Source organism: Falco naumanni, chromosome 5 (assembly GCF_017639655.2).
Source record: "Falco naumanni isolate bFalNau1 chromosome 5, bFalNau1.pat, whole genome shotgun sequence".
In the NCBI taxonomy this organism is placed as follows: Eukaryota; Metazoa; Chordata; class Aves; order Falconiformes; family Falconidae; genus Falco; species Falco naumanni.
Window position 1 is genome coordinate 52010309 of NC_054058.1, and position 14156 is coordinate 52024464.

The window sequence follows — 14156 nt, forward strand, 5'->3', positions numbered from 1 at the left end:
TAAAGCTTATAATCATAAATGACTCAAAACCTGCCATACAGACCTTTTCATGTGAAGTCAAGGGAGTAGGCAGTGTTCCTCACTGTAGTTTAACAAAAGAGCACTTGCAAGACACGGGCAAAACATAGGGGCAGTAAGAAAGATGTTATTTTGCAAGACCTCACATATCATATTATAAACTGTGGAGGAGACATCATATCTTTTACAGGATGTTACGTGTTGGAGTGCTGTTACAAATCAGATTGAACTCTGGTCTAGCATTTAAAACATTTCCATTTACTAGACAGTATAAGAAGGTAGACAATGTCAGCAGTACCACTGCATGCACCCATACCGTAACGAGTCAGGCTGATCCAGAAGTTTCTTTAGTGTTTTACAGTTATTAACATAGCTGAAAAACACTTTATTCATCATCGTTACTCAGACACGTAAGGGTGAATAACCATGTTCTAGCTCTACTTAGAAGAGTCACTATCCAAAAAACTTAGCCAAAAGAAACTCAAAACCCAACAGATTTATGCATGTGAGAGACTGAAGACAGTAACAAAGTTCGCATCACCAACAGGTATCTATTAAGGAACCTCCCTCCTCTGTACTGGGAAACTCGTGCGAGGGACAAGCATCCCTACACGTCAGAATCCTAGTCATGCAGCTGGCCCCCTGATCTACCAGCCTTCAAGGTCCTTTCCTTCCCAAAGTAACCAGTTGTCATCGGGTTTTAGTAAAGTAGTAGTAAGAAAACTAATGATGTAGTTTACAGAAGAACCATTAGCACTGGAAAGCAACCAGTAACAAAACAGCAAACTCAAAAATCTTGTGCTAAAATTCAACTGATAAAGCTATCACAGTCTGCAGCAAAATTCCAAATCCTGTCCCCCAAGAAAACATCCAAAAGTGAGTCATTTTATCAGTCTTTAGTAGTAGATAACTTAAGACAACACAAAGCACCAAGGTTTGTGAAACACTGTTATATGGCCCCTCCTCCCTTGCAAAGGTGACACACGTGCAAGGGCCAATTTGCTCATCAGAATCAGGAGCATCCACATAACTACTGGGATAATCCACAGAAAGACTGATACTTCCACAAGCCATAAAAGGTATGATGTTTGGCCAAAATAGTTAAAGCATCACAGGGATATTAATTCTCTTTTTCTTCAGTGTGTTTTTGACAGTTTCCCTGCATATATCAGTTCTCACCATGCTATCACACCAGGCTGAGCCCTGTTTTCTGAGAAAGCTCACGAAGAGGCGAAGGAAAGCTGATTACAAGCTTGCACAGCAGCTAGTAGCTTTTAGACATGACAAATTTGAATTCGTTGCTGAACTAGGTACCTTACTGGCACTGATGGGTAATTACCTACAGAAGGCCAATTTCATTTCTCATCTTTCTGCACTGTCAACCACAAAACACTTTGTTACACTAGAATAGGTGGCAAAAGTTTAGGATGTCTCCTGAACTCATTTTAAGGGCTCATCAGACCACATGACATTACATGCCACAGTAGAGCAAAATTAGCAAAATGACAGCTCTATACTATCAATACATTCAGGGTAACCACTGACAACCAAGATGGTCCAGTGCTTTGGCAAATTCAGTTTGAAGACTGAGAACCAGGTGAAACTAAACTTGCTAGTCACCAAGGTGGAAAAAAAAAAAAAAAGCACTTTTCAGAGTTCGTTGTCACAGTGCAGTCTCATTTGATTCAAAGTATATATTCACAGCTGATCAATCTAACCTGTAATTTAAAGTTATGCTTGCCTTCTTCCTGGCTCTTTAGTGACATTTCTCAGGTATCTGAGAAAACCCCTTTCTTCTCTGCCACAGGACAAACTAGGTTACTCAAGCTTCTGTCAGCTCTTGACAATGCGAAAGCACTGAAGACAAAGCCACACAATTTCCCTGCACACTGAAGTAAGGTAATTTTGCAGAGTGGCTTCTCAGTAAAGCTGCCACTCGTAACACTGCTTTCCAAAGTGTTCTGAATTATATGAGTCAATCCTAGACCTATTCTTTACAGAAGTATGGTGGGGTTCATGATAGCCATAAGCAGGAACACTTATTGGAGCCATGGTTAACTCCCGCAGGAAAAATCAGCTTCGTTTATACAGAAGACAGGGTGAATAGAACCTTCTAAAGACTGACACAAGGTGATGAAATGTATATTCACAGAAATTAAGAGACCACCCTATTTTGCTTTCCAGAACCAGTATTTTCAATAGAAGGCAATATGCACTGTGCTGCTGTTTCACGTATGCATGTGTTCGATAAGAATCCCAACAGAAGCAGCACTATACTACAACCACCCCCGCAGGGAGAACATGCATGTATGCCAGAGGCTGTCATGTCGTTTCATATACTGCTGATAAAACACTGAAGTACCGTAGTGATTAACATATTACAAAGAAATATGGAACAGAAAACAATGTACATAACACTCTCACAAAATGTGTAATTCAGCACTTACTTGTTTCTTCTAAGTAGTCTGTGACTAAACTGGGTGAAATTGAGATTTACAAATAACAGGAACTAATTAGGGATTAGGTACTATTGTCGTGGTGCACATGGTTCAAGCAACTGAATTAAATCAGCATAAACGCATGACCTTGCCTTCCGCTGCTGAGGGTCCTTAGTCACATGCATACTTTTGCAGCTGGAAGGGATAGCATTACATACCTAAGTCAGCAAAAATGGCTCAGCCATTTCCAAGAACAGTTTTTTAAAAACAAACATACTTTTTTTCTAGCCACTTGGATGCACTAGTATTTTCATGCTCTCCACCAAAGAGCAGATATTTGGCAGTGGGTCACTGTGATCTAGAACGCGCTTTCCACACAAGCAACCCTTTCAAATCTAGCCGTCACAGATCTGGGAAAAGTTTGCATTTGCTCAAGAAATCTTTGCTAGACATTGCATTTATTCCCCCACCACCACCACCAAACTGGATCTGTGCTTAGCATACACTAATAATTTGAAGTTTCTATCCCACTGCTACACTATACATGCAACATTCCCACAAGATGAATGAGCATACTACAGCCAGTGCTATGGCAACACAGCAGGACTTGTTGCAATCATTTCTCTGATGCTAAAGAAATCAGGAAGACCATCTTTATTTTCCTAAACATGTCCAAATAGCTGGACTTAATACCAGTGATGCAGGAGCTGAACCAAAAGACCTTGCAAAGACAGAAGTGGAAAAGCCAAGCCCTTTTAACAGAGGAAGGAAAAATGACGGACAAAACTGATGAAGCAAAACTGAACTCAAATGAAAAGCTCAGGGGCACTAGCAACGGCAAGAAGCACAGTTTAAGATGCAAAAAATTAATGGGGCAACAAAACTAGAGTGGTAGGTGATTAGAAAGCTATATTGAGTCAAAGAAGAAAGGGCTGAATCCAGCAAAGGAAGAAATAGCATACAATTGTCCGATTACAAACTACCACTATTTTTTTCTTTCACATACATCATGGTAGTGTTATTTCACAGTTTCTAAATGTTGAAGCCCTACAAACTGAAGGGCATCCCTCTAACAAAGTTTATGTAATGTATAGGCTTCCCTATAATTTTATGGATTTACTTAAATGGAAAAAAATGCACCACAGAAGATTGCATAGAACTATACACACATGCTTGATAAAAATATACAGAATTTAAGCCCTCTATTAAAAGCATGCTGTTCATTTTGAGCATCAAGATTTTAGCGATACGACAAGTTTTTTCAATATTAAAAAGGTTTCCACAAAAAGTAATTTCAGCTTACATGTAAAATAGACAGCGACTCAAAAACAAACAAAAAAAGAAAATAACATAGCCATTTAAAAGTACATTTCATCTCTCTGAGGCATATACTTTTAAATAAGCACTAGATAAAAGCTACAGTGTCAAAAACGTGGTCCTCAAGTTCCTTTTGACTGTGAATAACAGTATTTTATAAGCTCAGGTCAAAGACCTAGACTAACTTCTTACAAATCTTGGACAAAAAGAAATGCTTGTGTTTTTGGAAAATGGTAGAAACATAGAGAGTTTGCAAAGGCTTTATGACAACTGAAATAATTTTAAGTGCAATTGTATTGTGCACAAAATCTACAATATCTGTAGAATAACACTGCATTACAGGACATTGCAGTAGTAGTAGACAGATAGGGAGTAAACATTTCAGTTACTGTTGATTTTGCTTTCACAGCTCTTACTCAGTGATAACTTTCAAGATAGCTAAAATAAAGCTGGAAAAACATGGCCAGGAACAGAAGACAGGTATGTGAGAAGGTTTCCTTAACACCCATAGCAATACACAAAAGGTAACAGAAGCTATTAATCATGCAAGAGGGAAAAGCCAGATCTGAGCTTGAAAATACAATCTGAACTCCTTCACCTTTCCTTTAAACTTTATGAAGAGAGCCTACTAATAGAAAAACATGCCAATCACCATTTTGGGTTACTTTCACCATATAGATGACATGAAGAAATCACCTACAGAAAACCAGTACTTTACTGTAAATTCTTAAGCAACCAACCTGGTTTTTGTGATAACTGATTACTTCATTGCAAAGCTTCAAGGACTTAACCTTCCCACATCAACAATACTAGAAGCTCCTTACAGTGATGAACCCCATTCTCTTGTAAAGTTTCTTGCCAGTATAACAACCACAGAATAACCACTAGTACCAACTAACTTATCCAAGAGTCACATAAAGGTGCCCTTCTTGCTTGTGCTGATGAAACTACATCTAAAACCCACAACTGCATAGGTTTAGAAATAAGAATATACTTTACCTTCATTGTTACAGGTATCTTTATTTGGTAACGTTTCTAAAACAAAACTCCAATGAGCTAAAGGTAGTCCTAGCAGGCTACTTTTCTCCAACTGTTTCACGGAACTACCGTGACTTTTCGTTACACCTATCTATCCACAGAGGGCACTACCTTTTACATCACAAGTAACAAACTAAGAATGTTTAAAAAAAGCAAAACTGCACTAAGAAGTGTGTATTCAGTGGCTGTATAGAAAGCAAAGAAGAATTTCGTTGTGCCTGCAATAACCAGAATTGCTGAAGTAATTTGCTGTGGGTATGAGCAGTCCAATTAAGACAGCCCATCTACCTTCAGATTCTACCTTAAAGCTCAAGTTTTGAGTATCAGTAGAGCTCAGTTTCATGTAAGGGTCTCCACCTCTCCTGTGGCAACCAAGAAAGGTTAGAAGTCTTCACTGCTGCAGTTTTGGCCTGTGTTGCGATCTAAAGGTATGAACATACATAAAGATTTCTATCAGACACTGATCTAATGGAATTTCATATTCCTTATTACTGCTGGCAGTCAAACAAAAGCCAGGTAGTAAGCAGAGAGACAACACATGTTAACTCACTTGATGTTTCCAAGCAATTTAATACTAGCTTGGAAAAGTTCCAAACATCATTAAATGCATCACTCAGGTTTACTCACAGATAGTACCTTTGAAGGCAGATCAGAGTTAAGCAGTACTTACAGACATAATAAAAGAGGAACAAAGATTGCATTTTAATGGGAGTTCACCAATCCTTAAATAAAAACTGCATTAAGACAAACACTATTATTAGTGTTTATTAGAAAAAGTGATCAGATACTGCAATTTACCATGGTATTAGGCCTTAGAAAACAACTTCTGGAAGACATACTTCTTCCCAATTCTCTTTACATATTTATTTATTTAAATATTTATACACACAGACATACATGTGAAATCTGAAATAACCTCAGGAAGTTAAGATGAAATACCACAGGCCACAGAACCATAAAATTAAAATGTTACTTTTTTCATATTTGCTGTGATGGAGTATTTTTGAGTTATTAAAATTTTATGTTCTTATGGAGAAAAAAAAAGTAATGCTACTTTTTCCATCAAGACAATTTGTGAGACAGCATTAATTGTTTAAAAAATGAATGGGTAAAAATTTTCATTTAGCACAACATACACAAATGTAAGGCACAGATGTACATATGCCTGCAGGGGTGTGTGCATGTGAATGTATTTGTTACCTAAATAAATGCATGCTATACAAAGTTTATTTCAATCTCGCCTACTTATACATAATGACACACAGTACTTTGACCATCCTTTACCAAGTCAGTTAACAATTTCCCCAGCCTAGAAGTGACAACTTCCATATTTGGTTAAATTTAAGTTGTTTCTCCAACTAGAAGTCTTAATGAAAGCGATCTGATATGCTGTAAAAATAAGATGCAGGAAAGCTAAATGTTTCTAGAAGTAAGAGGCAACTTCCTTAGCTTTTTTTTTTCTTTTTTTTTTTTTCTTTCTAATTCCTGAGAGACAAAAACTACTTGTTGAAGCTGGTGTGGACCAGTGAAGTACAAATTGTACACATTCAACCTCTGAAACCCTTTCCAACGCAGTCACCATACCTTTGGCGCCCCACCAGACCCACATACAGAGGCGACTGACAACTGTTCAGGACAGCAGAGCCGCTGCTTTAGGGAACAGAAGGGCAGACACGCATTCACCTTCCATCTTCCAGCAACTACAGTCCTCCATTTGTTATTTCCTAACTGCAGCTAACTTCCTACACAAGAGAATCATCCTACTCAAGTGTTTCAGGGTGCCAAAACTATGCACCTTTCAAACCTAAACCAGAAATGTTCACAGCTTTCTTCTTGCACACTGTGCTCATACCCTCAACTGTTGGGTAAAAAGAGATCAAACAAGTAGGGAAGAGAAGATACAATGTCACTGCACTCATATCCTCACAGATCAAGGTCACGCACTTCAGGGGAAGGTGGACTAGTAAGTACATACAGATGAAACAATGTGCCTACACTGCTGAAAAGCCATGAACTAGCCCTAGTTTCAAAGCACTCTAAAGCACGTGCTTTTTTTAGCACTTGCAAGAAAAGGCAAAAAACCCTGGGAAAATATGAGATTTATAAAATCTACTTCAACTTTAAATGCTTTCAGAATTCATTCAGACAAACTGATAACCTTGGTTGGCAGCACCAAATAATCAGTTCAGCTATCAAGAGTAACAAAAACATGCAGTCCAGTTCCTGCTAACTGGAAGGACATTTTTTCTCCCTCACCTTAAGACTGCTGGCAAAGAAAATCCCAATACTGAACAGCAGACAGACAGACGGCCAGGCTTCAAAAATTTTGGTGTAGGTATGGCAAGTCAGTCCATCAAACTTCTTCTAGCAGTGTACTTTCCCCCCCCGTCAATATCATGTATGTTTAAATATAGCATTAATTGAAATAAAAACCACCCTATAATTACCCACTAAAGCCAACTTTAAATAACTTAAGTTTTTGCAGAGGTTTCTTAGCATTCAGGACAGTGGAAAACTGAGAAGATTCTGCAAAGAATCCCTGCAACAGGGAAAAAAAAAACAAACAAAAGAACAACAGATGTTTGTAACCAGAACAAAACCATCATGTACCATGAGCAGAATCATCCACAAGTTTTATAAAACCAGAGGCTAGAAGTCATACATCAACTGCATCAAACTACATTCAGTTGAGTGTACAAAAAAGCTCTTTATCATCTGGATGTTTCAAAAGCGACAGCTGTATAACTGGAGAGTAAGATAAACTTACATCTCCTTGCTGAGTCAAACTTAACCTTCACATACCATAAGCACTAAAAATTCATGATGAAAAAACTCACCAAATTGCTGGAGAAGTGTTCCCAGTGTTAAAGGTAATCTGAATACGAGATAAACTAGTGAACTCAGGTTTACTGCTATTAAAGAAGCTCTGAAAAACATTCACTTTCAAGACCATTATCCACATACACCCCGCCTGCCACAAAGCTGTGGTCTATTCTGGCTATTCACAAGCAGACTTTAAGGCAAGTGGAATATGAAAGAAAATGGATGTAATTCTTATTTGGGCCATTTACCACTCTGGAAACTGACATATCATAAACTTAAACTACTGAAAAGGAAGCTGCAAAAGATTTAAAATTGTAACCAAAAGCCTAATTAATGCCCGCCTCTGCCTCCTCCTCTCCACTCCCCCCCCCCTCCTTCAAGGAGGACAACAAACATTGTATTCCTAGAAATTCTAAGGGGAACATTTGAAAAAGTACATGGGATCATTTCCAAGTCTTTTCCAAGTGACTGAAGAGGATGCTATCCATTTTTTTAAATCGTGTGAACCTCTAAATACAACTTTCAAATTGAAAAGACATGGATTACCATGTATAATCAACCAAATAATAGCAAATTTTTGTCACCCTGTCATTTCATTTAAGAAGTTTAATATTTATTTCTGTTAAGATCGAAAGAAACCATGACAAAACAACTAAAGACTTCCCCCATTCTTCTCTCGTGTAAGAGTCTGAATACCTGCACAGTAACACTCTTAATTAGATTGCATTTCATACTATGATCCACTGAAAGAAAATTAAACCCCCCCAACAGGTTAGCGATATATAAACATAACATCAGACACTAAGTTAGCTAGATCTCCCTTTAAGATTACCAAAGCTATAAAATTACAATCTTAAAATAGCTGTTCAATAATCAAGGACATTCCAACCTAATTATTATTTAGATACGAACAACCTTAACTGTCTCTCGACATTTTAAACACATGATTCTTTGCCAGCAGTACCTAGTTACTGATACTAAACAGACAGCGACTACCTGGCCTTTCTCTCCGTTATCTCATTCTTCGTAAAAATTTAAAATTAAATAGCAGTCTAAAATTAAAACATTGTGAGAGGAAGGGGACCAATTTCAGTCCTACCAAAACTGTTTTGCTTTAAAGTCATAAACGTGAAGATAGGTTGTCAAAGATGAGTTACATTTGGGGCTCAGGCTAATAATACACTTTTAAGACTCACCAAAGGCAAAAAAAAAATAAATGGGACACAATGTACTCTAAAAGACAAGAAGAATTAGAAAGTCTCTCACTAGCTTGATAACCGTACCCCTTCCAGGCTCCAACATTACTATGTGTAACTTCACTGACGTTTAAGCCACTCGCGACTCCACAACAGCACAAAACCAGAGCTGGGCTTTAAGCTGAGCCCCTCCGTGCGACTTACTCCACAACTGCCAAGTCTTCCAGCAACTCCTGCCGCTCCAAGCCGCTCCTCCAGCAAACGCTGCCGGCACGTACAGCCCCGGGGCGGGCAGGGCGCAGAGGGACGGCCGCGCCGCCCCGGGCCGGGATCTTTGTTCAGGCCAGCGCCGCGGCCCCCGCTCACGGATCACCGGGCAGCGCTGCCGCTCCGCCGGGCGCGCCCTCACAAAAGCTGCCGGCGCGGAGGGGCCGGCGGTCTCCAGGGAACGGCGGCTCGCGCCGCCCGCCCCCCTTTGTTTCCCCTATCGCCCCGGGAGACGAGGCGGGCGGTCGCGAGCCACCCCCCCCCCCCCCCCCCCCGCACCCCGCACCGGCCTGTCACGGCCGCCGAGCGCCAGCACCGGGCCGGGCCGGTCTCCCGGCCGGCGCCACGACGCGGGCGGCGAGAGAAGGGGAGGAGGGGGGGGGGGGGAACCCGAGGCCGGAGCCGGCAGCAAACCCCGCCCTCTGCCCGGCGGAGCGGAGGGAGGCAGGGACTCCGGCGGGCTGCGAGCGGAGGCGAAGGCCCGGCCCGCGCGGGACGGCAGCACCGCCCGTCCCCCCCTCCCTCCGTCCGTCCCTCCCGCCGGGCCCCCAGCCCCGGCCCGCGGCGGGCACGGCCCCGAGCACTTCCCCAGCCACACGGGAACTCCCAGGGGAGGCGCCCGCCGCCCCGCCATCCCCAGCTCCCGCCGCCCCCGCTCACCTGGCGCCGCGGCGTCCCCTCACACGGTCGCTGCTCCGCGGCCACCCGCACGAAACGCAGGCTCCGTTTCCCTCCGGCTCCCCGCGCCTCCCTCTGCCGCCTCGGGGCTTCCGGGAGCGGCGCCCGCCGCCCCGCTGCGGCCGAGTAGCGTCCGCCCGGGCGGGAGGCGCGGCGAGAGGGCGGGCTCGGCTGGGCTTGGCGGGGCCCCGCTCAGCGGCCGCCGGGCCACATGTCCGTGCGCCGCCGGGGGTGCGCAGCGCCGCCGGGGGCCGCTGGGGGGCGCTGCTCTGCCGCCTTCCGCCGCTGAGGGGCGGTGGCGTGGCAGCGAGCGGGCGGCGCAACCCTCCAGCGAGACGCCTCCAAACCGCCCCGCGCCGTCGCCGGGAGCATTGTGGGATAGGTCCTCCGGTGCCGCCTTGAAGGGGGGAGGGGCGGGAGGTCACGAGAGGGCGGGGGAGGCGGGAAGGGGAGGGCACGTGACCAGCTGCCGTTGACGGTCGGCGAGGAGCCAATGGGATGAGGGCGGGCGGGCGCGCGGGGCGGGGCTGCGCGTCGCGGGCGGGGGCGCCCCCTGGTGGCGGCGCGGCGGCAGGGCGCGGCCGAGGGGGGCGCGGGCAGTGACGTCATGTGGCCGCGACGCGGGGCGCCTGGCGTGCCGACTTTTTTTTTTTTTTCTTTTCTTCCCAATTATTTTAATAAAATCAGACCAAGGGCGCTTTGGGCGGAGCCCCGTGGCCGCAGCAGCGCGATCCGCCTGAGCAGGCGGCGAGGGCCGGTGAGCCGGTCTAGGCCTAGCCCGGGCCCGTTGACCGCTGCCGGGGCCGTGGGGGCCGTGGGTCAGGAGGCCGGGGCAGGCCGGCCCCGGCAGCCGCCTCTGCCGGGGCCCTGAGCTCGCAGGGCGGCGTGGGGCTCTCAGCTCCGTGCCCCTGTAGGGGTTCCTGGTACCGACCCTGCGGGTATGCGGCGCTGTGCAGGGCTTGGGGGGGCAGCCTGGGTCCTGGCCCGTGCCCCTCAGCTGTGTGGAACCAGACAAGCACCTGAAGAGCCCTTCCAGATGCTGCTGGGGTCAGTGGCCATTGGTGCTGGCTGGCACGCCACAGAAGTAGCGAGATTTAATCCATATCTGTTTGTATAGCCATTTTTTTCAAAGCAGTTTGCCATATTGTCACACATTCTCACCACAGCAAACAGAAAAGTTCAGTGCAGCAGGTTGTTGCACACAGGCCTGTCACGCCACTGCTGGACTCTGTGAGTCTGCCCATGGCTGGCACACACAGGCTCAGGGCAGCAGGGAGCTGGGGGGAGCCAGGAACGCCAAAACCCTCAGCTGAACCCCCAGGGCAAAGCACCTGCCATGCCAACAACCGACGGGGAAGAGGAACCAGTTACCCCAAATACACAGGCCTGGTTGCGTGTTGCCTTGTGTCCACAATTAAGTTGTTGCAGACTGAGTGGAGTAAAATAGGTATCAGCAGCAGTCTGTCAAGAATGATGACACCTTATTAGTTGCCATGATGATTGATGGGGTATTAATTTAGGATTGACTAAAGAACTTGAATTAACTAAGAGCAGCCTGTGGGGACAGCATGTAAGAAGAATCACAGGAAGAAAGAAAAAGTCTGGGTTCATTAGCAGGCTGCAGGGAAGCGTAATGAGAAACAAAACTATAGCCACAGGTTGGAAAGCACAGACTTAAGAATGGAGATGAAATGTTTGAGTTAAGTCTGACTTTAAAGTTATTAAAGTTAATGAACTCCCCAAATCTTCAAGGGGATCATCTAAAGAAAGGAATAAGCCGTTTCATCTAAAGAAAGGAATAACCTGTTTCAAAGTTTGGAATTAAAAGAAAGCCCTGTTATAAAGTAATAAAGATGGGTTTCAGTGCTTTGTTTGTTTGAATAAACTGAAAATTTGAATGACCCTAGAACAAGACACTGAAGCAATTGAGAAGGGAGAACAATAGCAGAAAAACCTGTGTGCTTGACTAGCTGACCACAGGGGTAAGGTTTTTTTTGCAAGGAGTGCATACTATACAGAACTGCTGTATGTTATTATTTGTTAAATGTTGAGTCTTTTAATTAAAATGACTACTAAGTAACTTGGGACTCACAGATGGAGAGAAAACCTCGGTATTCGCTGTTTCTATTACAAGTCATGAAGACATTGCTGTCATCTACTCATGCTGCACAGATCATGTGGCACAGGAGAGCCAGGCAAGCTGAAGAGAGGTGTCTGTGAAAGAGAGGAATGCAAAGAGAAACATTCATCACTTCTGAGGTGCTGTCTGCGCTTTTGTTTGATCCTCTGATTGAATATCTTGCATCCATTCCAGCACTGGCTTTTATAGCTACTCACACAGCTTCAAGATATGTAGTAACAGAAGAATGGCTTTGACCCTTTCTCATCCACCTTTTGAGATGGGCATGTACAGTACACTGTTTGCAGTGGAGAGAAAAATCTGGGACTTCATTGCTGTCAACTCTGGCAAATAAGTATTGAGTTTTCCTGTGTGTACATGAAGTTCCAGCCCACAGAAGTTTCTAGTCTGACCAGGGCTGAAGGATAATACTGTCCAGTCAGGTGTCTGCTCCCAGAACCAGACTGTCAAGGATGAGTGGTTGATCAGTTCTGTCAAAGGGGGAGGAGAGCATGAGATGTAGCTCCTTTGTCTGCTCAGAGCCTGGTGAAAGGAAGAGCGAGGAGTTCAGGTTTTGTACAGGGGTATAGAAGCAGGGGTTCATGAACTCAAATTTTTCACTAATCTGTGCAACCCCTATGATATAGGCACTTTCATAAATTTATCGGACTCCACTCATTCATGTACCCATTAGTGTTTTTCTCAAAAATCAAGAACAAAGGGCAGTTTGGACTGAAGGGATAGATGAAATTCATTGGTAATTGAGGTGAATTAGGAAAAGACATATTAGACTAGGACAAAATTGTTATGAATGGTTACAGAAATAATCTGTTATGATTTCTGGATCAGTGGACAAGTTGGGAGCACCAGCCAGTTTCGCTGAAAGGAGAATCTTACTATCAAAATCTTATGATTTGGGAGCCAAGCTTGTGATTTTTGACATTTGATTATTTTTTTAATGCTTTAGGATAGTAAACCCATAATTTCTTTAGTCTGTTTTATTTGCTCTAAAGTCTTTAGCTTCTTCTAGTGTTCTTAAAGTGACTGATGGCAGAGGTTGTCCTTAGTCAAGGTGGACACTACAACCCATAAATCCTTTGTAGGTGAAGGATAAGACTAGTGAAAACAATTACTATTGCCTGTTGTCTTTTGTAGCTAGGCATAAGTAGGACTGTTTCTTCATTTTCTAGCTAGCTTAGAATGTTCTACTCAAAGATCAGGACTAAACCCCAAGCTGTAGAAGACACGGGATTTTTAGCAGTAATTTGGAGGCCCTCTGTGTGTGCCCTGTGTTTTGTTTGGGGGATGTACTCTGCCCACGTTTTCAGAGTTTTCCCTTCTGCCACAAGGGGTGAAAACTTCCCTGAAGGTGAGCTTCTTGCTGACTCGTGTGTCTCTCGGGAGGACACTGCTGGGTCAAGCCAGAAGCAGAGCTGTATTCGTGGTGCAGCTGTGAGGACAAGCAGAAGCCAGATGTTTCAGAGGAAAACTGGAAGACATGCAGAGTGAATGGTGTGAATAAGGGCATGGTCATTTGGAGAGGGGAGCAAGAGGGAGCGTGATACTAGAAATAAGAGTGGTATTAAGGAGAGAGACAGTGCGAAATGATGGCAGAACAGACTTGAGATTTTGATCATAATATGGTACAGCGCAGAAGGGGAGGTGGTGTGTGAAGAAAGCAGGGATGGGTCAGGACATGGTAAAGAGCGGGACTCCTGGAGGACAAAATGGTAGTTATCCACGAGTGCAGAAATCAGCATTGGCATAGAGCACGGCAGGGGAGATGTAGGTACTTGCGTATTTGTGCTGTGAATTTGAATTCTTAATTTGGAAGTATCCTGCACCATCCTAAGCCATTTACCATCTACACAACATTGCAGCAAAGGCGCAGGTAAGTAAGTGACTTTATTAGTAGTACTTTCTCAATGTAATAAGCCTGAATGCACCTGAAGTGGTATTTTTGGAGTCTTGAAGCTGCCAATACTACATTCTGTCTCTGGAAAAGATAAGTGAAAAAAAAAAAAATAGTATAGTTGTGGTACTATGTGGAGTGATCAGTTAAAGCCACCAAAATATCCTATGCCCAGGGAACAAAAGAACCATTGATCATATAATATTTTTGCTGTCTGGTTTCAGATGCTTGTTTGAGCAATGAACAGTTAATCTGTCTGGCTCTGGGATTCTGAGCTTCTGAAGATTGTAGAAATATTGAAATGACATAAAAGAAGTTTGGACTCTTGAGAGTTTATTCAGAGCTCATTC

General features: G+C 43.9%; 1 protein-coding gene across 4 annotated transcripts in view; it reads right to left on the reverse strand.

The window, feature by feature from the left end:
- Nucleotides 1–9986, reverse strand: part of SCAF11 (SR-related CTD associated factor 11) — a 50402-nt gene extending 40416 nt beyond the window's left edge. The window contains exon 1 of one of the 4 annotated variants that reach the window (XM_040594538.1): nt 9758–9986. The gene's annotated coding sequence lies outside the window, so the exon portion shown is untranslated. Of the gene's footprint in view, nt 1–9034; nt 9392–9757 lie in introns of those variants that run through there. The other 3 variants (XM_040594535.1, XM_040594537.1, XM_040594536.1) reach the window with 3 other exon arrangements.
- Between the last annotated feature and the right edge of the window lie 4170 nt (nt 9987–14156).